This window comes from Rousettus aegyptiacus, unplaced genomic scaffold (assembly GCF_014176215.1).
Source record: "Rousettus aegyptiacus isolate mRouAeg1 unplaced genomic scaffold, mRouAeg1.p scaffold_m13_p_5, whole genome shotgun sequence".
NCBI lineage: Eukaryota > Metazoa > Chordata > Mammalia > Chiroptera > Pteropodidae > Rousettus > Rousettus aegyptiacus.
In genome coordinates, this window is record NW_023416308.1 from 65,727,872 (window position 1) to 65,751,842 (window position 23,971).

At 38.5% G+C, this 23,971-nt stretch overlaps 1 long non-coding RNA gene across 1 annotated transcript in view; it reads right to left on the reverse strand.

Annotated features, from left to right (window-relative positions):
- The window catches only part of LOC118602803, a 249,984-nt gene that overhangs the window by 101,105 nt on the left and 124,908 nt on the right, over positions 1 to 23,971 (reverse strand). The window lies entirely within an intron of this gene.

Sequence of the window (23,971 nt, forward strand, 5' to 3'; positions counted from 1 at the left end):
CATTATAGCTCCAGTGCCTAACACGAAATCTGGCATTCGACAAGTATTTCTTGAATTAATAAATGACTAATAAGAAATGAACTAAAATAATAAAATTCAGACGGTCAGTTATCTCCTTAAATTCGTGGCTGCCACCCAACAAAACTAAAAGCATTAGACCGTTGTGTTAAGGTTAAGCTCTAGAGCAGATTGCTTGGGTTGGAATCCTGACTCTGCAACCTTAGGTGAGCTTTGTGACCCCTCTGTCCCTCCATTTCCTCATCTGTGAAATATGGATGATAACAATCTTACCTGCTTCTTAAGAGTTTTGCAAGCATTAAATGAGTCAAGACATGGAAAATATGTAGAAAAGTGCCTGGCACATAGTAATCACCTAATAATTGATAGCTATTTTTATATTCCATCACTGAGCATATAGTGGTTCTTAAGAGTTCTGCAAATGGACAAATCATTGAGCACTCTCCAGTTATTCAACCAAAGATATTTCTTAAACATACTTTCTATTTCAGGCACAAAGAATTCATTACTATAGATATAATATCAAAGGAGAGTAAAGGATACCTCTTACATTACATAGAAAGTAGTGGGCAAGGTATACACTGAATAAGTTCTTTAAAAAGTGATGAGTAGAAAGTTATGTTAAGTGTATGACCATTGCAAAGAAAAAAGAATCATAAAAACATAGAAAGAAGGTAGTAAGGTAACTATACTAAGTCCTCACTTAGCATCTTCAAACTGCATTCTTGGAAACTGCGACTAAGTTAAATAACATACAAAGAAACCAATTTTACTATAGGCTAATAGATAGAAACAAGAGTTAAGTTCCTGTGGCAAATTTCTGATTATAAAAACATCACCAAACTTCTAAATGAAGACCCAAAATCCTTTTAATATTAAACATTGAAATAAATGTGAGCTATACTTACATTTTAAAAAGATTAATAAAAACAAATAACATAATGATTCTCCAACCCATTTATTCCAGTTCAGGGTCACAGGTGACCAGAGTCTGTCCCTTCAGCACAGGGTGCAAGGTGGAAACCCACCCTGGACTGGATGTCCTTCCATGACAGGGCACACTCACACCTACACCCACTCAGACTGGGACAATTTAAACATGCCAGTTCATCTCACAGGCACATGTTTGGGATGTGGGAGAAAACCAGAGTACCTGGGGAAAACTCACTCAGACCTGGGGAGAACACACAAACTCCACAGACAGCAGCCTCCTCTAAGAATTGCCTTTTTTTCCCTTGCCAACATTATATAATGAACAACATTGAATAAAACTTATGTGAGAACCAGCTGCAGAACAATGTTTAATGGTCAATCAATATTCAATGTCAGGGAAAGCCTCCTAGAGAAGGGATATTCAAGCTAATTTGGCTGAGCAAAGAGAATAGAGAAGTTGGAGAGCATTCTGGGCAAAGAGAAGAGCATTAAGAAGCTCGGAAGAGCAATGTATGCTTTAGGCACAGAAAGAAGGCAGGTGTGGCTGGGACATATAACCAGGGAAGGCTTTGGGACACATGGGAGCTTGGACTGGGTTTTGAGGGATGGGTACTATTAGGAAGGCAATGAAGAAAATGGAGTAAAGACGGGGAGTGAGAATGAACACAGCATTCATTTGTTCAGCTTCTACAATGTGCTCGATACCAAAGATAAGCAGTAAGTGAAAAAAGAAAATATTCCTGTCTTCACGAAATGTACAGTTTCTATTGAGAAGAAAGACAATAAGCAAGTAAACCAAGTAATTAAATATGATAATGAGAGATCTCTTTAAGTGCCGCAAAGGAAGCAAGATGACACGATGGGTAATAATGAGAATGTTTATAGGCCGGAAAGAGATATGGCCAATAGAATTAAAGAGGACCTATTGATCACCACATATTGTGGCTCTATGGGAATGGATGTGCCAAATTAGTGCCACCCTGCAGGCCAGGAAGAAGGCTTTGACATCTTTAGGAGACTAAGGCTGCTTGCTTAATGGCTATCTATACTTCCTGCCTTCTTTCTCCTTATGATTCTTTCCCTTTTTCTATTAATATTCCTTTATTAACATCTTCCAAAAATAAATAGGAGAGGAAAAGGAACATCATAGAGAAATCAACTGGTATGTTCCAGACCTAAAAGTAGAAAGAAATACTTTTGAGTTATCAGCTCCAATTTTTATTAGCCATGGGGTTTTAAGCTTGTTTCCTCATCTGTAATATAGCATAATAATATCTGTATTAGTCAGAGGTATGCAGAGAAAAAAGAACCAATAGGCTATTGTGTCTATATTTATATTATATACATATATATTATGCTATGTGTGTATAATATATATTGGATATACATACACACATTTACATAGTCTGTTATATATATTATATATTATCATACATACGTACATACTATTTAGGTAGAGTGAGATTTATTTTAAGGAACTAGCTTACATGATAGTGGGGCTTGTAGGTCTAAAGCCTGCAGGGTAGGGCAAGCCAACAGGCAAGAGGCCCAGGGAAGACTTGATGCTGCAGTTCAGGTCTGTAAGCAGAATCCTTTCTTCCTCGAAAACCTCAGTCTTTTTCTTTTATGGCCTTCAGTTGATTGGATGAGGTCCACCCACATTATGGAGGGTAATATAACTTATTCAAAATCTACTGAGTTAAATGTTAATCACCTCTAAAAATATATTCACAGCAAAATCTAGATTGGTTTTTGAGCAAAGACTGGGCCACATAGCCTAGCCTAGCTGACATATAAAATTCACCATCACACTATTTCTTTACCTATACCAAAGATGTTATCTGGATTACATCGATTAATGTACATGAATTGGGTTAATTTGGGGAAGAGCACTCTGTCTCTAAACCTCAGTTTCCTCATCTAAAATATGCAGGTAAGACTTCTTACCTCTTACAGATGTGGTGAGAATTAATGAGGCAACCTAAACAAAAAAATAAGCATAGTGCCTGACACATAGTAAATTCCCAAATAATATTTTCTTTTATAATTATTATTATGCTACTAGTAATAATTTTAAATGCTTTGTTATCAATAACTATATTGAGTTTAAATTTCGAGGGAAATTTTACTGTCTTACTCTTTCCTGCTAATTGCTGTTTATAACTAAAACTACTTCCTTTGGTCTCACAAATTAGCCTGTTTGTTCAAAATAGAGTATGATATTTTTGCTGGGTAAACTAACCTACAAGCTTATATCCCACCAATCTATTCTCCAAAGCCCAAATTGACCTTTCTAAACTCTGAATCTGATTTATGCAGTCATTCCACAAATATTTACTTGGCACATCCTTCATGACAGACACTTGATTTTTGTGGGCTGCTGACATACAAAGATACTGCTCTCTGGAATTCAGTCAACTAGGGAGATGAGATTGCGAACCATTATAGTGACTATTAAAGCCCTACTGAGTAACAAGGACTTTGCATTGATTATCTTTACTCTGACTTTATGATGTGGGAATGAGCCCATTTCACTGGATAGAACTTGATATTCGGAGAATTGGCTTGCCCAAAGAAACAAACAAGGTAAACGCTGGAAAGTAGGAAATAAATGCTGGAACAGGGCATTTGAACTGTTGTTTGTCTTAACTTCAACATACCTTTCAGCTACAAAGGGATCCAGTAAGATAAATGCTAAAAAAGAAGTTTGTAGAACTTGAACACAGAACATTGAGGAAAAGACTGACTCTGCCTGTGAGTCAGAGACTGCTCGACAATGATCATACTAAAACACTCGGCTTGAAATCACCATGGCCTTCAGGGGATCAAAAATCCAGAAGATCGGCATGACCCACAAACACTCCCTGATAGCCCTCCATGCTTAGCACTAAGCACTTCACATTTTCTTATCTATTGACCTCTGCATATCTTTCCTCGCATGCCACTTGCCAGTTTAACTAAGTTCTACCTGTATTTCAGGATTCATTTATTTCAGATGAGAATCCTTCCCTGACACCTTTTGCCCTATATTTTGGATTAGCTGCACTGTTTTCATGTGTCTGTCATAGCACTGAGCATGCTGTTTTTTATTTGGTTTGATTGGCAGCCTCCCTTACTAATATAAATCCTACGGGGGATAAAAATGTGACCTTAATTTCCATATCCCATCACTTAGCACAAAAAAATGACCCAGAATATTTGATATAATTGCAAAATAAACAAATTTGCACACATCTATTTATGCTCATGCAATGAAATGTATATTTGAAGGAACTTAATCCTCTTCAAATTATACTATTCATTCCTCCTCACGCCTCCAGTGACCCTGAGAGCCCCAACCCCTCCCAAGCTTCTGGAATCACAACTCTTATCATTTATATCTCTACTTGGTACTATTTTGTAACAGCCTTCTTCTATTTATTACAACTATGTAGTAGTCAAGGAGGTGTTCAATGTTCAAAATATGTTTGATGTTTGTTGAATTGAAATAAACTGATACTGGCATTATATGATGTGACAAATTTAGTAGGTAGTTTCTGTAGAAAAGTCAGCAATGGCTTGTTTATACTAGCAAGAGGGAGCATTTTGCAGGTGCTAGAATGTATCCTGACCAAGATAACAGTACGGTTACATGAATGTACACTTATATTAAAATTCATAGAACTGCACATTGAAAAAGTCATTATTACTGTAGTCTAATAGAAAAAAAATCAATGTGCAGAAATTGTACATAGTGAGAATTAATATACAGACAATGGTTAGATCTATATGACAATAAAACTCTGAACTATAACCCCTGCAGCAACCAGCCCCAGAAGCCAAATCACAATCTCTGTAAGCAGCTGGCTCAGAATGGTCACACCTTGGTCAATGACTGCCGGCCTCTCTACCTTTTGTCTGCAGTTCCAACTCAGGACCAACCAGAGCAGGCCAAACCAATTACGTAGGGTGCCCTGTTTCTAATTAGCCCAACTGCAGCTTCTCCAGGCCAACAGCTGCCAATCAGGGAACATCCAGAGACTTTCTTTTTCTTCATTATAAAGCTTTCCCATTCCCCTGCCTGCCTTCGAGTCTGTCACACACAGTGATGATGGCTGACTCTCACTACAGCAAGCTCTGAATAAACAGTGTCTTTTTTTTTTCTATGAGTAGTCTTCCTTTATTTCCACAATGGTATGCTATCACTTGGATTAAAATAGAAGTGTGTGTATGTTTGTTTATGCATAGAATATAACTAAAAGGAGAGGGAGAGAGAGGGAGGGAGGAAGGAAGGAGAGAGACAGAGAAAGAGAAATGGTGCTGCATCCCAGATAGGGAATCGGTTGGCTGGGGAATAGGGGTAATCGTGCGACTAAATTCTCAGTGTGCTCCTTTTTGAACCTTTTGAATATTCCCCCTCCACAAAATCAATGAATTAATTTTTAAATAAAAAGTGAAAGTGAAGCTCACTAAAATATGACGACTTTAGATTATAAGGGGAACTTATCATTGAAATTCACAAATGACTGCAAATAGCATCTAAAAATAATTAGTTTGATTATTATATTTAGAATAAATCAGTGATAAAGTACTTAGTGAGTTGCTTAACACAGGGATCCCCAACCCCTGGGCCACGGACTGGTAGGGGTCCGTGGCCTGTTAGGAACAGGGCTGCTCAGCAGGAAGTGAGCAACGGGCTAGGGAGAGCAAGCGAAGCTTTATCTATATTTGCAGCCGCTCCCCAGCACTAGCATCGCTGCCCCTAGCTCCACCTCAGACCATCAGTCCTTAGAGTCTTATATAAATGCAAGTGCCTGGTGCCAAAATGTTTGGGGACTACTAGTTTAAAAGCTCTGATCCTCTCTGACCCCATGAGTAAAATGGGGACAATAGCAGTTTAAGGCAGGGGTAGGGAGGATTGATTGCTACTTCATATGTTAGCTCCTACCAATATACTAAGTGTATTAGCTGGGCAGGGTAACTGCTGAAGAAAATAGAACCCAATATTTATCATAACCAGATACAATAGATGTTTCTTTCTCACTCCCGTAACAGAACAGGGATGTGAATGCGTTAACAGGTGGCTCTCCTTTATGCAGTCACTCAGGAACCCAGACTGACAGAGGTCCTGCCATCCTCGATATGTGGCTTACAAGGTCTCGCTGGGTATCGTTTCTATCCATCCAGCTCAAATGGGGAAGGACATGGAGAAGCACACACAGGAGGCTTCTATGGGCCGTGTGGGGACTGCAGCCTGTCACCGTCACTCATCTTTAGGACTGCCAGATTGAGCAAATTAAAAATACAGGACAGGCATCCTATTTTTCTCCAGTTAAATTGGAATTTTAGATAAATAACATAATTTTTTAGTATGAGTAGTATGTTTCATGTGGTATTTTGGACATATTTCTTCTAAAATATTATGTTATTTATCTAAAATTCAAATTTTAACTGGGAATCCTGTATTTTATTTAGCAATCCTAGGCCCACTTTTCATTGGTTATAATTTAGTCGCAGGCCCACATATAACTATAATGGAGGTTGGGAAACGTAGTTGAGCTGTTTCCTAAGAAGAGAGTATGGATTTTGGTAAGCAACTAGTGGCCTATGCTATGGTAAGAAATGAACAAAATTTAGGTTCCTTCCCTTTCTCTACAAGTATTACAGGACTTACAGAAGTAATAGAAAAATAATGGTTCTTGAGCTTTGGCATTCATTAGCATCTTCTGAAATGACAGCTTAAAAAGTCAGTTTTCTTGCCTCAGCCTCAGTCGTTCCAAATCCTTTTGAATTCTGGGACTTGAAGATTTCTTTTTAACCAATGCCCCAGGTATCTCTACTGCAGGCAGTAGAGGTAACACACTTTGAGCTCTTGGGAACTCAAGTGTATGTACATTAAAAAAAATAGGAAAGTCATCACAATTTGAAATATAGCAGTCTGTGGTAGAGCACAAGCCTGAGATTTTGCATCACAATAGAGGCAGGCATCGTTTCCAGCCCACTAGTGTGTATGTGCAGGAGACTGACTTGGAACACTGGCCTTGAACTTTGGTTAGTGAGCATAACTCAAACACCTGCCAAAAGAGGCTCTGCGAAAGTTCTGCCACTTAGAACAATTCCTCAGCAGACTGCAAAAACAGAATAGCAAGACGACAGTGACACAATGCTGGAGCCTTTCATCAAAGTCAGACAGTCCTGGCACAGTCTCCTCTCGGTACTGCTTATCAAACCTCTGGGGCGAGCAGAGCATCTGGTGTGGACTCTAATAAGCCGCCTCCTTTTGGAGTGATTTGACTTGCTGCTAAACTGACTGCTGTCTCAGACAATTTTTAAAAATGCAAGAATTATTTTTTTAACAAATCCTCTTGTAATGGTTGAAATCCCAGCATTCATTCGTATTCACTTTGAGAGCTGGCACCCCTAGCTCATGGTACCGGTAATAAAATTGACAATCTGCTACAACAGAACTCATGCAGGTGTTATTAACTTTAACTGAATTGATCTCAACTAGATCACTGTCAGAGATGATGTGGTAACAATTGATTTTTTCCAGCTGAGAGAATTATCAGTTTACTTATTTCCATTTCTCCACAGTCTTTTTTCTCTTTCGTGTGCAGGTTTATGGCAGCCTTTCTCTCTTCTTGCTTTCCTCATTTCAATTTGTAAATAATAAGCCTTCAAGCACAATATATTTTTTTTTGGGGGGGGGGATAGCAATGCAACTTACTAGCTTCAAAAACAACTCATCCAAGCCCACAAATTTGGCAGCTGTGGATGATGTTTAAATGGGCATGAAGAAAGAAGGGCAACTCTTGGAACATGATGCATTTCCACTGTGTGTCCTTCCAAAGAACGTATGTTAAAGCTCTAACCCCCAATGTGACTGTATTTGGAGAGAGGTCCTTGAAAGAGGTAATTAAGGCTAAATGGAGTCATAATGGTGGGACCAGTATCTGTACATGAAGAAGAAGAGACACCAGGAGTGTGTATGTACAGAGGAAAAGCCATGTAAGGACACAGTGGGAAGGTAGCCAACTGCAGCTGAGGAGAGAGGCTCGGGAGAAACCAAACCTGCCAACACCTAACCTCAGACTTCCAGCCTCAGGAACTATGAGAAAATGAATTTCTGTTGTTCAAGCCACTCGATGGGTGATATTTTGTTATTACAGCCTGGGCTGATTAAAGCACCCACCTACCCAGTCCCCTTTGAGGAGTACTGTGCAACAGGGCTTCCTAACGGGCTTGGAAAGAGTGTACCTTTTCTCTCAGCATCAAGGCGAATCAAGGCACCAAGATGCATATTCCAGGCAGGCACACCTTGCTCCTCATACCTAGATGTGCACCTCCATTCCCCTCTGTACTCACCTAACCTATATCAAGAGCCAGTGCAGAAACACAGGCCTTACAGGGAAGGGTGGAGTATGGGCACTGTGACCTTGGACAGTGAAGTTCTACAAACTACCGCATTATTATCTGGACAATAGCGACAGTAACATCTGCTTCTGAGATGGTTACAATGACCTCTATTATGATATATTCAATAATATATAGGACAGTATTTTGTACAATATAAAGTACAAAATTAACAGCTTATAACAGGCATAACAAGGCTTTGATGGTCGAGGGCTATGAAAGTCATTCTATTTGTTACCTGAGACAAATACTTCAGCAATTTATATTTTAAACTGGTAGACTATCTATGGGAGAAAAAATCAGTTCTACCAGCTAGAAATTATATTATTAATAAAACCAGTAAGTCAGTGGCTCTGTGCCAACAAGAAGTGTAAGTTAAAGAGTGATTCCTGTAGATGTGGGAGTAAACTAGGGCCTATTAGAAATAAGGAAAAGGTATGAGGAAAAGTCAGGAAAGCAGGGTCCCTACAGCACAGGGTTCTGAACTCAGGAAGGCCTGAGTCTGACTCCCCTTTTTATCTTTTTTCTTACAAACTATGCATTGTAAGCAAGTTATTCAATCTTCCTTAGCCTTATAGATTTATTGAAGGTTAAATGAAATAACGTATGTGTATATGAACTATGATAGTACCTTTTGTATAAGAAATGTGTTTTTTTGTTTTTGTTTTTGTCCTGGTTCTACCAATAATTCACTATGTGACCTTAAACTCACCCTTTAAGGCCCTGTTTTCTCACCTGGATACTACAACTTCCTTCTCTTCTAACATGCTATAATTTTAAAATAATGACCATGTGGCTCTATCATAGGCTGATAAATCATTCAGATTTCTTACACAACTGTGAAACAAAAGAAGACTTAAAAAAAAAAAAAAAAGGAAACAGTTTATCTGAAAACGGCTCTCCATAAAAGTACTACATAGAATTATAAATGGAAAACTGTGTCTTATGAATCCCTTTCCTCTAGACTGATTGATTACTTAAGAAATGTTTATAATGTACCTACTATGTGCAGAGCATGGTTCTAGAAGCTAGGAATACCACAGAGGCGAGTTCAGATGGTAGAACTATAGAGCTTACAGCAGCAGTGCTGTTTGGTGCTGGTGCAAAGGACTTGAGGATAGATTTGACAAGAGCAAGCTCAGCATTGAGAGGTTAAATTGTACAGTTGGATGTCAGTGTCTAATATTTATGAAGTGGAACAATTCCAAATGAGCAAAGCTCCACTGGTGTGGGGTTATCAGCAATAGAGCCAAAGCTACCTTAGCCCCTATCCTGGTCCACACTGCCCTCAGCCAAGGACACTGTCAAAGGTTGCTCAAGGTTTGTCCTTCCTTAACTTCCAAAACCTGTCTGTTTCTGAAGCCACAACCAGACCAGGAGATCAGGCAACGAAATCATTCTCAATCTCTCGATCTCAATCTCTCGATCACTCAACCTTTCAATCTCTCTCAATCTCTCTCCTCCCCAACCCCATCCATCCCTTCCTGTCTCCCTCCCTCTGAGAAAAAGAGAGAGAGAGAGAGAGAGAGAGAGAGAGAGAGTGTGTGTGTGTGTGTGTGTGTGTGTTCTCATTTGTAAAATGAGACCTACTTCACGGGTTTTTCTAGAAATAAAATTAGATAATATATATTGAAATGTTTATAGAAGCTGCACAAATACTAACACTCATTATTGCTCCATTGCTGCCATCATTTGTCTCAAAGGGATTTGCCATGTGAAACAATCCACTTCGGCCTGCTTTTGCAGCAGATGGCTGCCAGAAATATCAACAGCAGCAATTTTTACAGTCATTCTTCAAATTCTGCTTAGTGTTCATCATCACCTTTATTGACTTAGCCCAGCTGCAGGCACTACCCCAGCTCCATCATTCTGTCACCAGGATTCAGCTGGGTAATTTGTGGAAAAAAATGCTGAAGTAGAAATGCAAGTGCAATACAGTAACTAGCACAGTCTGAGGACAACCTCCTACACACTTGTATCCTGGCTGGGACCCCACAGAGGAGAAGCCGGACTAGTGCTATCTGATCTGGGAATCGGGAGGGCCTGAAGCATTAGAGCCTAGTCTAGGATCAGAGGAAAGCTTCAGCCGAGCTTGTCAGTGAGCATTGCTTTGCGGTGAGCACTCTTGCAGATTTAGAGATTAAGAAGCAATGTGATGTAGTGGGAATCATAGTAAGAATGCCCTCCATTCCTTGGGGAGGTACTATGTGCCAGGCTCTCCGTGATGCCTTGTAAATTACCTAGATTCAAATGCCAGGTTTGCCCATTCCTGGCTATATAGTCTTGAGAATGCTACTTTGCTGCTCTGTGCCTCAGTTTCCTCATCTGCAAAATATTTTTGTGAGCATTGTTTTGGGAATTATATAAATATATAACATATAAAATGCATACAAATATAAAATATAAATATATAAAATATAAATATATATGTAAAATATACATTATATAATACATAAAATTATATAAATCTATAAAACTTAAAAAAAGTCTGGGACATATGTACCGTAATAAGTATTATTATTATTGTCATTCTGATCATTATCATTATAAATCCTTATCATCATTACCATTATAAATTTCCTGCATTTGTGTTCTATTTATTATTGCTATAACAAATTACCATAAACTTAGTGGCTTAAAACAACAGAGATTTATTATCTTACAGTTCTAGAGGTCAGAAGTTCTAAAATCAAGGTGTCTGCAGAGATGTGTTCCTGCAGGAGGCTCCAGCGGAAATTTTGTTTCTTTGACTTTTCCAGCTTCTAGAGGTCACCTGCATTCCTTGGCTCATGGCCCCTCCCTTGCATCGCTTTAACCTCTGCTTCCATTGTCACATCTCCTTCTCTGACTCTGGCCCTCCTACCACTCTCTTATAAAGACTACCAATTTCATTGGGCCCAGCAGAGTAATCCACTACGATCTTCCGATCTCAAAATCCTTAACTCAATCCTATCTGCAAAGCCCTCTTTTACCATATAAGGCAATATCTTCACAGTGTTGGTGAATTAAGATGTAGACATCTTGGGGCAGCCATTATTCAGCCTCCCATGTCTCCTAAGGGTGAAATATTGGTATGGGGATTTTACAGTAAGGGACTGAGTCTTGGAGGAGTTATGAAAAGCTAAAAATGCTAGACGTAGATTCCAAATATTGGTTGGTCTTATAAACCCCATCCTTAGTACCAGCTGCTTCTAGACATGGAAATGGAAGTTCTGAATTGGCTTCTCAGTTCTGTTACCAAGCTGCCTGATGTCTCTGGGTTACTGAGAAGTGCCAGTGAGAGAGTGTCTATGAAGTGGCTTTAAACTCACAGGTACAAGGCATTGGGGTACATTGCGTGGTTGTTCAGATGGGGAAACTAGGAATTAGAGAGCGAAATGATGGACACACAGTAAATGACAGAACCAAGTTTTTACCCTAGATCTGCTTGACTCCAAAGAAAATAACACCTTTATTCCACAAAAAACTATAGTTATTGCAAATGAAGTGTAGTTTTGTGATTTGCATGTTGAGTACATAAAGAGTAACCTTTTAGTACTCCTCTGTATATAACCTTTGAAGTACAAACCATAAAGAGTATCTATGCAGTTCTGCACTTTATACAGCCTTTATACTTTCAACATGGACACAGATGAGGTCGAGAAGTTGAAACTGCCATGAGGTCAGAAGAAAAAGGTTATGGCTCTCTGGTAAAGAAAGGGGAAGGTTGAGAGAGGACATGCTTGGAAATTATAACATTCTGACCATTCTATAAAAGCAGAATCCTGACTGGTTCACCCAATTCTGACAGCAAAGGATGAGAAAGCCTATTAGGAGAGTAAGCTGAGGAAGTTTAGGGCCAATTAAGTTGAGTCCTTCATACTGTGCTTAGTGGATGGCCGATTTAAAGAATATATTTCCCTCCTCATTTCCCTCCTCCTTCCCTAGAATGATATAGGCTAAAAATATAAATATGTCTGAATGGAGGGTGGAGTCCAGAAAAAAATGGATTAAAAGCATTTGCTGGCATCTAAGAGGAAATCAGCAATACCTTAACTCTAAAGTTGGACTCCAAAGGATATGGAATGTGATGGCTTAGATCATGGATCAAATCTTCACTCTGCTGCTTTGTTACACTAAATGAATTCTTCTCCTCTCTGAGCTGGGCTCCTCATCTATAAATTAGATCAGTGATGCATGCTCCTCAGAGGTTTCTGGGGAGGAGGACATGAAGAACTATCTGAGATCCCTTTAGCAGAGGGCTGACACATAGTGTTCTCTGAAGTGACAATGACTGAATTGACATCCTCCCACATTGTAACTCTGGGGCCTCTGACTAACCCGCCATTCCTGTTGTAAAATGTAAACTCAGCAGAATGCAATAAGAAGTTTCTAGGTGCCTATTCCAAAAAAATTCATGTAAGAGAAAATAGAAAAATATGGAATAATAATGACGATAGTTATCACCTATTAAGCATATATGGTATTCCAGGTACTCTCATATATTTTATGTTTATTAATAAGTTAATCCTCATACAACCCTAAATGTGTATTTAATATTAACCCATTGTAGAGATGATGCAACTAAGGAACAAAGCAGTTGCCAAAGGTCATACCGCTAGGAAATGTCAGAGCCAGGACATTAACTCAGGCACTGGTTCCACAGCCTACACATTTTACTACACTAAGGTGGCCATATAATTTTACCATCCAACCCAGAACACTTTTGAGCTAGGAAAACAGGCAGAAATCCAAAACATTCCAAGGCAAGCCAGTATATATGGTTATCCGAGCTCTACTATCTTTAGAATGGTCTTTAAGAGCATAAACAGGTTTTACAAATTATCCTTTGCTTGCATAAGATGGGGAAACTGAGGCAAGTCTATCCAGAGTTTCCCATTGTCAGTAGACTCCTTAGAATGCGCTTCTAGGCCTGGCATTGTCTAGTCCTGTCTATTCTCCAGCTTTTGTCCACCACTGTCATAGTCACTCTCATCTTCCGCACTCCAGATGCATAGGTTATCTCTGTTCCTTGATATCCATACATTCTCCATCTCGCCCTTCTGCCTAGAAGCCTAGTGTGCTCCACTCCCTTCCACCCCATCTCCACTTTATCTTAACTTCTACTTGCTGGAGAGAGAGAGAGAATCATTCTCTCTCCTCGGATATCTATCTTAGGATTCAAGGGGAGGGGACACGGTTGATGTGAGCACACTGTACTCCACTCCACTGCCTGCATTTGACTGAAGAAGAGGCTGCCATTTTTCTCTTCTACTTGCTGTAGTCACATGTAGCAGACCCCTTTCTACTTGTTTGTGTTACCAAGCCACATGGCATAAGCAGTTATGGGCAGGGCCTGCCTCCCAGAGGCTGTTCCTGCCTCATCTGTGCTGCTAGTGCTACCAGTTCATACATGTGTCTAACTTGGGTAGTGGAGACAGTCTTTACCATAAACTCACTTATTATATTGGGGGAAAAGAAGGGAGCCTTGCTCAGATTTCCCATCATAAGCTCTGTGCTCTAGCACAGTGTACCAGAGAAGCCCTGTGCTGAGGAGCACTGGACACATGCTCAGTGACCAGCAGCGTTACTACTCATTCTCCATTTGGCTCCTTTTGCTTGTAAGCATATCTCCCTCCGCAGAAAACCTCAAAGTAGCAGAGGAGGGAGCACAAAACACCACAGTGGACCCCAGCATGCTTGATTCCTTAAAGCCCAAGTTAAAGGTCAGACCCTATTATTTCCATGCATTCAGCATGTATTTTTCCTTCCTATTTGTTCATTCCAATTTGTAATTTTACATTTGTCTGAGAGATGATTTGATAAATGTCTCACCTACTTCTACATAGTACGAACTAAGAAAGTAAAAAATGTTGACTTTGCTCTTTCATGTATCTTTAGTGTGTAGCTCATGGTAGATACTCAATATATTTATGTTGAGTGAATCGGCGAATGAATTAGTTGAGTAACTTGCCAAAAAGTTGACGTATAATTTTCTACTATTTCTGTGCTATGATTGCAGATTATCAATATCTGGGTTGAAGTTGTTTGAGAATGTTTTTGGGCTTTCTTGCACAAGACAGATTAGTGACTACCAATTGCTCCAGGATTCCTTCAGGAAGTAAAGCAACTTATTGAAGTGAATGAGGAAAGGATCTGAGACAGTGCCAAGTTGTTGGACAGACAATCGAAACACTGTGCCTGCTAGCAGAAAATCAGGACGAAAGATCGACCTTTATCTCCTTGGCATTTCATGTGTAAGGAAAATATCATAGCTTCCCCTTATATTTCATATTGCTCTATAACTGCAGATAATGTTTTGCAAATTTTTTCTTCTTATATCTTATCGGCAGATGCTTTTGAAAATAAAATAATTCCTAATACTTTCATGGTGCTTACTGTATGCCAAATTTGGGTCTCAGCCACTTTACCTATATGAATCTTTATAACCTATAAGGTAGGCACTATGATTATCCATTTTGCTAAGAGGAAATAAGGCATAACTGGTAACTGATAGGGCTGAAAATGAAATCGCGGAAATACGCATGGTCCAGTGTCTATTCTCTTCACTACTCTCTATGCTGCCTTTCTATACTGATTCAGATAATGGGAGAATGAGCTTTGTTATGAGACAAAAGCATGGAGAAAAGCGAGGAAGAAGAGTTACACTGCAAAAGAGACAAGAGGCTCTCAGAAGAGAAAAATAGTAAGTGTGGGAACGGAAGTTACCAACCCTCTGGGCTGGTTTTGGACACAGTATTCTTTCATCTCAAGAGAGTCAGAGACCAGAAGAATTTTGGAGAACAGCTGTTTCTTAGGTGAATGATTTTGAGAACATCAGCAAAGAAAAGAGAGAATTTTAAATGTATTTTCCTCTGTTTTAAGAATATACTTCCCACCACCACAAAACATAGAGGTGGTTTTTGAGAGGCATAGGAAAGTTTTGAATTTATTTAAATTGTATTTTTATGGGATGTATGTTCATTTAAATTGATATTACTTTGTTACCTTTGGGTTCCATATAAAGTATCTCATATATATAATGGAAGCATGAGGTAGATACTATTATATCCATATTGTAGATGAAGAAACTATGAATCAGAGAAGTAATCTGCTTAAGGTCACACAGAAAGTAAATACCAGACTAGGGTTTAAATTTAGGTCTGACTCCAAAAAGCTCTGATCTCAAAATGCACGCTAAATCCATCCAAATTGGCCTGTACTTCTTGTGATAAGACTAAAGTCACACAGAGAGAAAGATCTAGCTCATTAGCCTCTCAACTTTAATTCTAGTGATTTATAGTTCCCCTTATAGCTTTCATCTCCTCCAAAATATATATTATATACACTAGCAGGATATTTAACACATATACACACAAGGGAAATTCTAGGCAGGAAGAAAATGTTAATTTCCAAAAAAAAAAAAAACCTCTCTAGAATGTTCCTGATATTTGAACTTGAAACTTATCTTCCTCAAAAATGAAAATATATATGTGATAAGATATAGAGATATTCATATGTGGGTGTGTATGTGTAGATATAGCTATAGACATAGATATATGTAATTTGCCATTCTTTGACCTTGTGGGGAAATGGAAGACCATGTACTATACTGGTTAACAGTTTTGACTTTGTGGGGGACATACCTGGTTGTAAGCACCAGTCTGCCTCTCAGCAATTATGTGATCATGAACATCTAATTCAACCACTCTGGGTCTCAATTTTCTCATTGGTAAAATAAGGGTAATTATTCCTCGTTCAGTGTTGTGCTGATTAAATATATATAAACCACTTAGCACAGACCTGGAACTATAGTGAGCATAGCATAAAAGATTGCTTTTATTATTTCTAATAAAAGTCCTCCATTGTCATCATAAATAACTGAGCTTCTCTCAATACCAACCACAGAATGCAATGGCCAAAATTATTGGCCTTACCATGTAAAGGACTACGAATCACGTGGTCATAAATCACTCATCTATCCTAACGGTATAATTGGATAAGTCATTTTCTTCTTGAGGTCTTTATTCCTCAATCTGTAATAGAATATTATTATGGGTTAAGCAATAGTTTCTGTGTTCAATCCTGACTTTAAAATGCCAGTTCCAGTCATAGCGAATGTCAACAGCACCCTCTTTAAACCTTATGAATAGAGATTCTTGATGACAAAGTCCTCAACAGGTGTTGACATACTGACAAAAGACATCTCACTCCAATGAACAATTTGTGATTCTATCAAAAACTGTAACCTCAATTTCTCTCTGAGGAGGAAGCATTGCCGTCCAAATACTGAAAAGGAGAGGGGTTGGTAGCCTGGGAAAGGAATTAGACTTAGCTCTGATTTCCTCCCACCGAATGGCCACATAAGGTAATGGCATAGCAATCAGGTAAATCCTGCTCTGGGGATAAAGATACATACTAATTATCCTTGAAGTAGCTTCAGACACTGTAATATAATCCAAAAATAAATACTCCAACTGCGCTGACGATATTATTTAATAATGTAGAGCATATACTTACACAATTCTTTCCATTTCTCATAGAAAGCTCAACCACATGTAAATGACTGATTCACAGAATCTTTAATCCAATTATGGATTCAGTTATCTTTACTGAATGCCTGCCAATGTGCTAGATGTGAAACATAGCTGAAAAATAAAAATATAGCTTTGCTTTCAAGTCTAGTGGGCAAAACAAACAACAAATGTGATGCCAGTGTGATAAGGTGATGAAAATACTATGAAAGCACCCAAACACATTAGGAGGAAGAAGGTGTCAGGATGCTAATAAATGGGCTTTGGGGGTGGGAGAAGCTCTGATTTATAGCATTTGCTGATATTTATGCCATAAAAACTCCCACCAAAGCCTATGTCAAGATTTCGACAAGTCATCGTTGAACACAGAGTCAGGAAAAGGGATGCATAATTAGCTCTTTAAAGCCAGTATACCCTGGCAGTAAAGGGCAGATGCTCAGAAGCATTGACAAAGGCTTTCTTATCTGTTTGGCCTTTCAACTAAGAGTTTTAGTTTTCTAAACAGAAAGATTCTCCCAACAAGCTGGGGAGCTCAGGCCCCACAATATTTATTAAATTCCAGGCAAGGAGTCTGGAGCAACACGAACTCAGAGAACTCTGGTCATTGAGGGCAGATCTGCCTGATGCTGGGTTCCATCTCTGTTTGTCTGTGTCTGGGAAGAGTATTTAGCATTCTGGAATGGTTCGTTTGCTCAGATCATCAGTTGCATGCCCTTGGAATAAAGATTCAGTGAACCTGCTGTTAGAAGAATTTCTCCTGTGGTGGCAGAATGAAATCAACGTCTCTGGTGGAATACGGTTAAATCAATATGCAGCGACGTTTTAACACATCTCGGAAACTGCCAGGAAGCCTGATCCAAGTTTAAGAACATCGGAAGAGTCCAACTTTTCATGTTTTATATAGCAATCCAAGGATATTAGGGGAATTATTTATAAGATAGCTCCTCTGTATAGAGTTTAATTCCTTGATCTAACCATCTCTAAATGAGGCAGAGTCCTTTTGCTTCTCCAATAAATTTCCCATAAATGGGTCTTTTAGAGTAATAGATCCATGTGATTTTAAATGAATAATGTAATAAATAAAAATATTTACTGTTCCATCATCCAAAAATTTGAGAAACTCTGATTTAATATTTGGTGCGTTTCTTTCACTCAGGTTTTCTCAGAGCCTTTATTCTGCATTAATTATGACTACTTCACTAAGCCATAGAAAGCTATATGTCACTGTGCCAATCACTTTAAAATGTCATCTCATTTAATCTTTTCATCAACTTTCTGAAATAAGTATTATCATCTACATTTTTCTGAGGGTGAAACTAAGGCTCATAAAATTATAACACCATGCTCAGGATCATAAAGCCAGTGAGCAGATCTTGAGCCCAAACCTCCCTGACTTCAGAGCCCATGCTTCTAAACTTTAAGCTGTACTCTCTCTGCACGGTGAATCTCTAGCTATAGGGCAGTGTGTTCACTGTTTCATAAACATATTTGAGTATTAAATAATTTTTTATAGAACCTTTTGCTGCATTGGTGTTCAATATGACATGCTTTGTGAAATGCTGCAGCACATGATAACACCAACTTTTGTGACTATAAAGCAAAGAAACAAGAGTCTTGTTTAGGTTTAGCCAGTTTAAAATTGTGGTATAGCTACAAGAAACATAAGTAATGAAAGTAATAGAGAGAGAAGCAAGGGTGTTGCCATGGCCAGAGTGTTAGATTGAGTCTAAAAAAATGGTTTTCTATCCTGGAAACATCACAGGTATAACCTTGAACAAGTCATTTCAGTTCTCGGAGCCTCAGTCTCCTCAGCAAAGTGACTATGTCACATGAAAGTATCTTCCAGCTCCTTTGTGTTGAACTCAACCTGCAATGGGCAGCTTGCTTTGCTACATGTCTTGCCAAAATTACTAGACCCCGCCCATTCTTTCACTCTGTGAAAGGGCCATTGTGCTACTTATCAGGATTTTTTTTTTTTTTTTTTTTTTTGCAATTGGCAATTCTGAAAAGTGAAGAATGCACTACTGGGACCTCTGCTGTGATGTGCTCTCTTTCTGGTCACAGACCATGCATGCTTGCTTGCTGCTTGCTATGAAAGCAATAGATTCTCTAGTCTCAGAGCTCCCCTCTTGCGGTGCACTCCACTGAGCATAAAGGCTCTACCTGCTGCTCTTTTTTGCCCTGTGGAATTTAAGGATTGTGGAACTGGTGCAACTCCTGCCACTGATTTTACAGTGAATAATAAAGCTTTTGGGGTCTGACCCAGGCGTTTTGCATTTTCTGTCAGCATCCAAGCGACTGTGCAAGGCTAGCTTGTTAGTTTATGCAGTTGTCCTGCTCTTTTCTGCATTGTCAAACTTACTTAATAGGATAAAATCCTAACAGATGGCATCACAAGAGAGCACATGGTCTTCCCTAAATTTAGTAGAATAAAGAGAAACCATAAAGTACAGGATGTAACTGTTTTCTCGTGTCATTTATTCATTCATTCTTTCAAGAGACACATTTTAAGTCAATGCAATAAATGATACGGATGAGATGGACCCTGTTTTTAGGTTTTTATGGATTCTAACCAATCAATTCTATAATAAGCAATTAAGCAGTTGCTAAAGGTACAAATATATCCTTAAACAGATTTGCACAATACCAAAATAAAAGTAAATTCTGTGAAAGTTGTCCAAAAATTGGATATTTTATAGAATAGGAAAGACGCTGAGGCTGTCTTTGATAAAATTAGAACTAAATAGGGATGTGAAAGTATATGTACTATGTAACTTGTATGTGACCTTATAGGTGCTCAGTAATTCTTTCCTGAAACAAATTCAGATGCCCTCTATCTTTGCTTATATCGGTTCCAGTTTTATTTTTAAAACAGATGCAAGTGAGCTAATTGTTCCCATACAAAAACAGTCCGTTCAAAATCTAACAAAATGCCACTGTATTTGAAAAAGCAGTCAAGCCATTCATGCCATGAAATTACCTGTGTTCTGAACAAAGAAATTACACGGAAAAGAACTTTAGAATGTCCTGGGAGATAAAGTTTTAAATTTTAATTTTAATAAACTAGAGGAATGAGGAGGACAGAAATTATAGTATTCTCTTATGAGGAGATCTGTTTACCTTGCTTCTGAGAAGGCAAGGTCAATATTTAATGGTTCCAAATAGCCCTGAATGTTGCTTGGTGATTTTTTTCCAGGCAAATAGGTTATACAGGTGATTGTTATATAGATTTCTTATCATTGTGGCCAAGGTAATTGTAAAATATAGATAACACATCAAAAATGTTGAGAAGAATATGTCTATGAAGTGTGTTCATGTATTAATTCATTCAACAAATATTTATTTAGCTCCTATTATATGCCAGACAATACATTGTGTGCTGAGCTAGTACTTATGTCATTATTTGTACTATGACTGAGCGTTGAGTTAAAATAACTGAAGCTGACCTCAAACGCTGCAAAAACTAAGGCTTATAAACCCTGGTGTTAGAATCTTTCTGAATGAATAAAGGGTCTCTCTGTCCAAGGTGACATATTTTTAGTGGAAAGGTCACCCGAAGCTAAAGTAGTTAGAAGCAAATGGCAAATAATCAACTCAGATCAGTTTGTAAGGGCTGCTGCAAGCAGCAGCTTAGGAAGATCTGTGCACCCTCTACTGTGCTCGGGCAAAGGTGGGAAGGTAGAACAGTAACACACAGATAGGAGAAAGGCAATCTTGAGTTAGAGATATAATTAGCTAAATAGCCAGAAATCCAGAAGACAAAAGGCAAGTGAGTGGCTCCCTGGGTTTTGCAAGACTGACCAGATTTCCACCTTAAAGATATGCAGGTGATTTGATTTGGAGCTCTAATGTGTCAGTGGTTTTCTTGAAAAACTAAACAAGAAGCATAGCTGTTAGTATTAATTAAAATTAGAAAATAAGAAAATGTAGAAGTTTAAAGAGCATAATTCCTGGGAAAATAGAAAAATAAGTTTCCAGATTCTGACAACATAGAATTTGTCCTTTGGTATGAAGAATGGCCATCCAGAGCTCAAATGATAACATATCATTTCCATTGTTGCCCAACTGGAAATTTTACTCCTAGCCTCCCTTAGAGCTAGATATAATTATATGATTAAGTCCTTGCTGGTGAGTTGGGAGTGTAAATGATATATGTGAATTCTAACTTAATTACTTAAAGTTGCATATAAAGTGGGTGAGGACAGCACCCTGGAGATGGCAGAGAAACAAGATGGATAAAACCTAGGTCCCTATGAGATCTCAAGGAGCCAAAATGCCCCCACAGACTTGGACTACTATCTGTGAGAGAATATTATATTTTGAAATTTCATTGGTACATCATTTAACTTAGTTTTTGCTCTCACACATTTATTCAGAGAATGGCCTCTGAGAGGGACTAATATTTGAGGCAAGATGTGAATGATGAGAGAAGTTATTTTGAAGAGTCAATGGGAAAATGTACTTAGGAGAATAGACAGGGCAGACACCTGAAATGAGTTATTCTGTATTCAAAGAGCTGCAAGAACTCATCGTCAGAGCATAATGATATGAGACAGCCTCTCACTCCAAAAGCACTCAACCAGCAAGATAAACATTTACCCACATTACCTTCAAACAGAATCCCAACTGTGGTCACACAAACCCCAGAAGATGGTATATATATTCATTTGTATTCCCATCAAGTTAGCCCCACTTGCCTATCCAGAGATGCTTTTATCTCTAGTGTTCCTCCCTCTTCCTTCTTCCCTCGTCTTTTCTATATGTTAACTTTCTTTGCATGGACCAGTTCCAAATGGCTGCAGGCTCAACCAAAGAAATGAATGTGCTATTGTTACCTCCATTTTTTAGAACTGAGGTCCAGAGAGAGTAACCGACCCAAAGCCTCATGACTGGTAAGTGATAAAGCCAGGATTCAAGCTCAGGTAACCTGATGCAATAATTTGTTCTGTTAATTACCATACTCACTGCTCTGGTAGATTCAGCTCTTGTGACATCTTCAGAATGGAACATCTACAAAGCAGTTAAATGTCTATTTTGCTTATGGTAAAAAATGCTTCTAATAACATTATTGCCCTATGAAAGGGACTTCTATCAGGAGTAAGGAGGAAAAGGTAAAAAAGGGGATGAGAGAAGCAGAAAATACTATCTTGCCACACTTAGGAAGCATTATTTCTCAGAAAATGATGCCCCCATGAAATAGCATTATAACAATTTTGCACATGTGTCATCTGACACATGGATAAAGTTGCAGGGGCAATATTCAAACTTAGGTCCATAATGATCACCTTCCTGTTGCTTTCTCCAAAATGGAAGAAGTATTCAAAAGTCCAGAGATATACTTAAGTGACCTGGCAGTAGTGAAACAGTACACATAGAAATGTCACATGCCTGGTAGTCACTGGCCATATCTACCCACTGCTAATCTTGCTCTCTTTACTTTGTCATACCTCTCAACACTCACTGTGCTCAAGCTTCCTTCCCCAATTAAACCTGACTCTCAGCAAAGAGCCCAGCAAATTCCTTTAGACTAAAGTGGAAGAGAACGGTTACCCTCAGTGCTATATAACCCAGAATGAGAATTTTCGCAGTTTGACAAAATTCAATCTCAAGTCATCTAAAACAAATTTCTTACTCTGGTATTTTAAGCACAGGAGATGGGACTAATGCCTACCTAACTCAACTACTTTGAGGCCACTCATATCCCAGACTGATTAAAAAAAAAAAAAAAAACTTTATAGTCAGTCAAGACTTCATATTATTTGCAAGTCAATTAAGCAAAATATCTACGTTCTACACTAGTGAAACCTAAGTACTCAAAGCTTATATAAGCTTAATGTGTTTCTCCTTCCAAAATAGCTACTTTGGAGAAGGTGATCTGTTAAAACGTCACCAGAGTCAATTAAGCAAGCCTGGTTCTGGGCTGGTTAGCAGTGCCTGACAGCAAGAACGTAGGTGACCCAGACAGCCAAGCTAGTGACAAATGGCTTTTCACAGCTGGCCACGGAAACACAAAACCAAAGTGTAATCACATTTACTGCTGTAAAAGGAAAGCTATCTCTACAATTAAAATTATTGGCCATTAAATAGTTATTGCTTTGCTTGTACCAAAGTGGTCAAATTACTTTTCTGGCTTTATAGGATTTTTATTTCCTCTAAATGACTAAGCATACTTTTCTTGGAATAGGATTTATAGCTCTAACAAAATGTCCTGTTGTTTGTTAAAAAGCTCTACAAAGAAAGTAAACAAAGAAAATAAAGCCGGGGAGCGCTGTGGCAGTGGAGCTGCAGCTCCCTGCCCGAAGGCAGAGGGTTTCAGGGGGCCACAGAACTCATCTTTCATGTACTGACCATTGTCATAGCCTGCCTCAATATCTCACACACGTGTCTGACATGCGTGTGGTGAGTAAATGTCAATTAACATTAATTTTCAATTAACAAATTAATTTCAAAGGAGTATTGTATTCATAGTGGCTTCCTGTCATTAGTTATAATACAATAGTGTGATGTTTTTACATGAAAAAGAGGTCTTCATTCTTAAAACCATAAATAACCACTGATATTACAATTTAACATAATGTAAGTTTACAATTTGACATAATGTAAAGCTAACACAAGGATAGCATTCAATAAAAATAGCTTATTAGGAGTACAACTCCAGAACAATGGTCATGTCAAAATGTAGATTTCTCAACTTTTCAGGGCTTCAGATGAAGAGTTGGTAGCTCTTATAGAAACAAACTACAAAATAACTAAATTTTTGCCATTTCACAAATCCATAGGGTTTCTTAAAAAATGGTTACATATGAAGAATGATCTCCCAAACCAGAAACTTCAGTAGGTAGGACATCGGCAGAAAATGTCAACCTGTTCAAGACTCGAAATTAAAAAAAAAAAAAATCCTCTTAGCCATTTATTCACACCCTATGATTGCCAGGGACCCCAACTCAACAGGAAACGTCTATAGGTTGTTTTGTAAGGTAAAAGAGCTCATGAGCGCGCTCTCTCTCTCTCGTTCTTTCTCTTTCTCTCTCTCTCTCTCTCTCTCTGTGTGTACACACACATACACAAATGCCTGAGACTCAACTCTGCCAGTGGACCAGTACATCCTATACAAC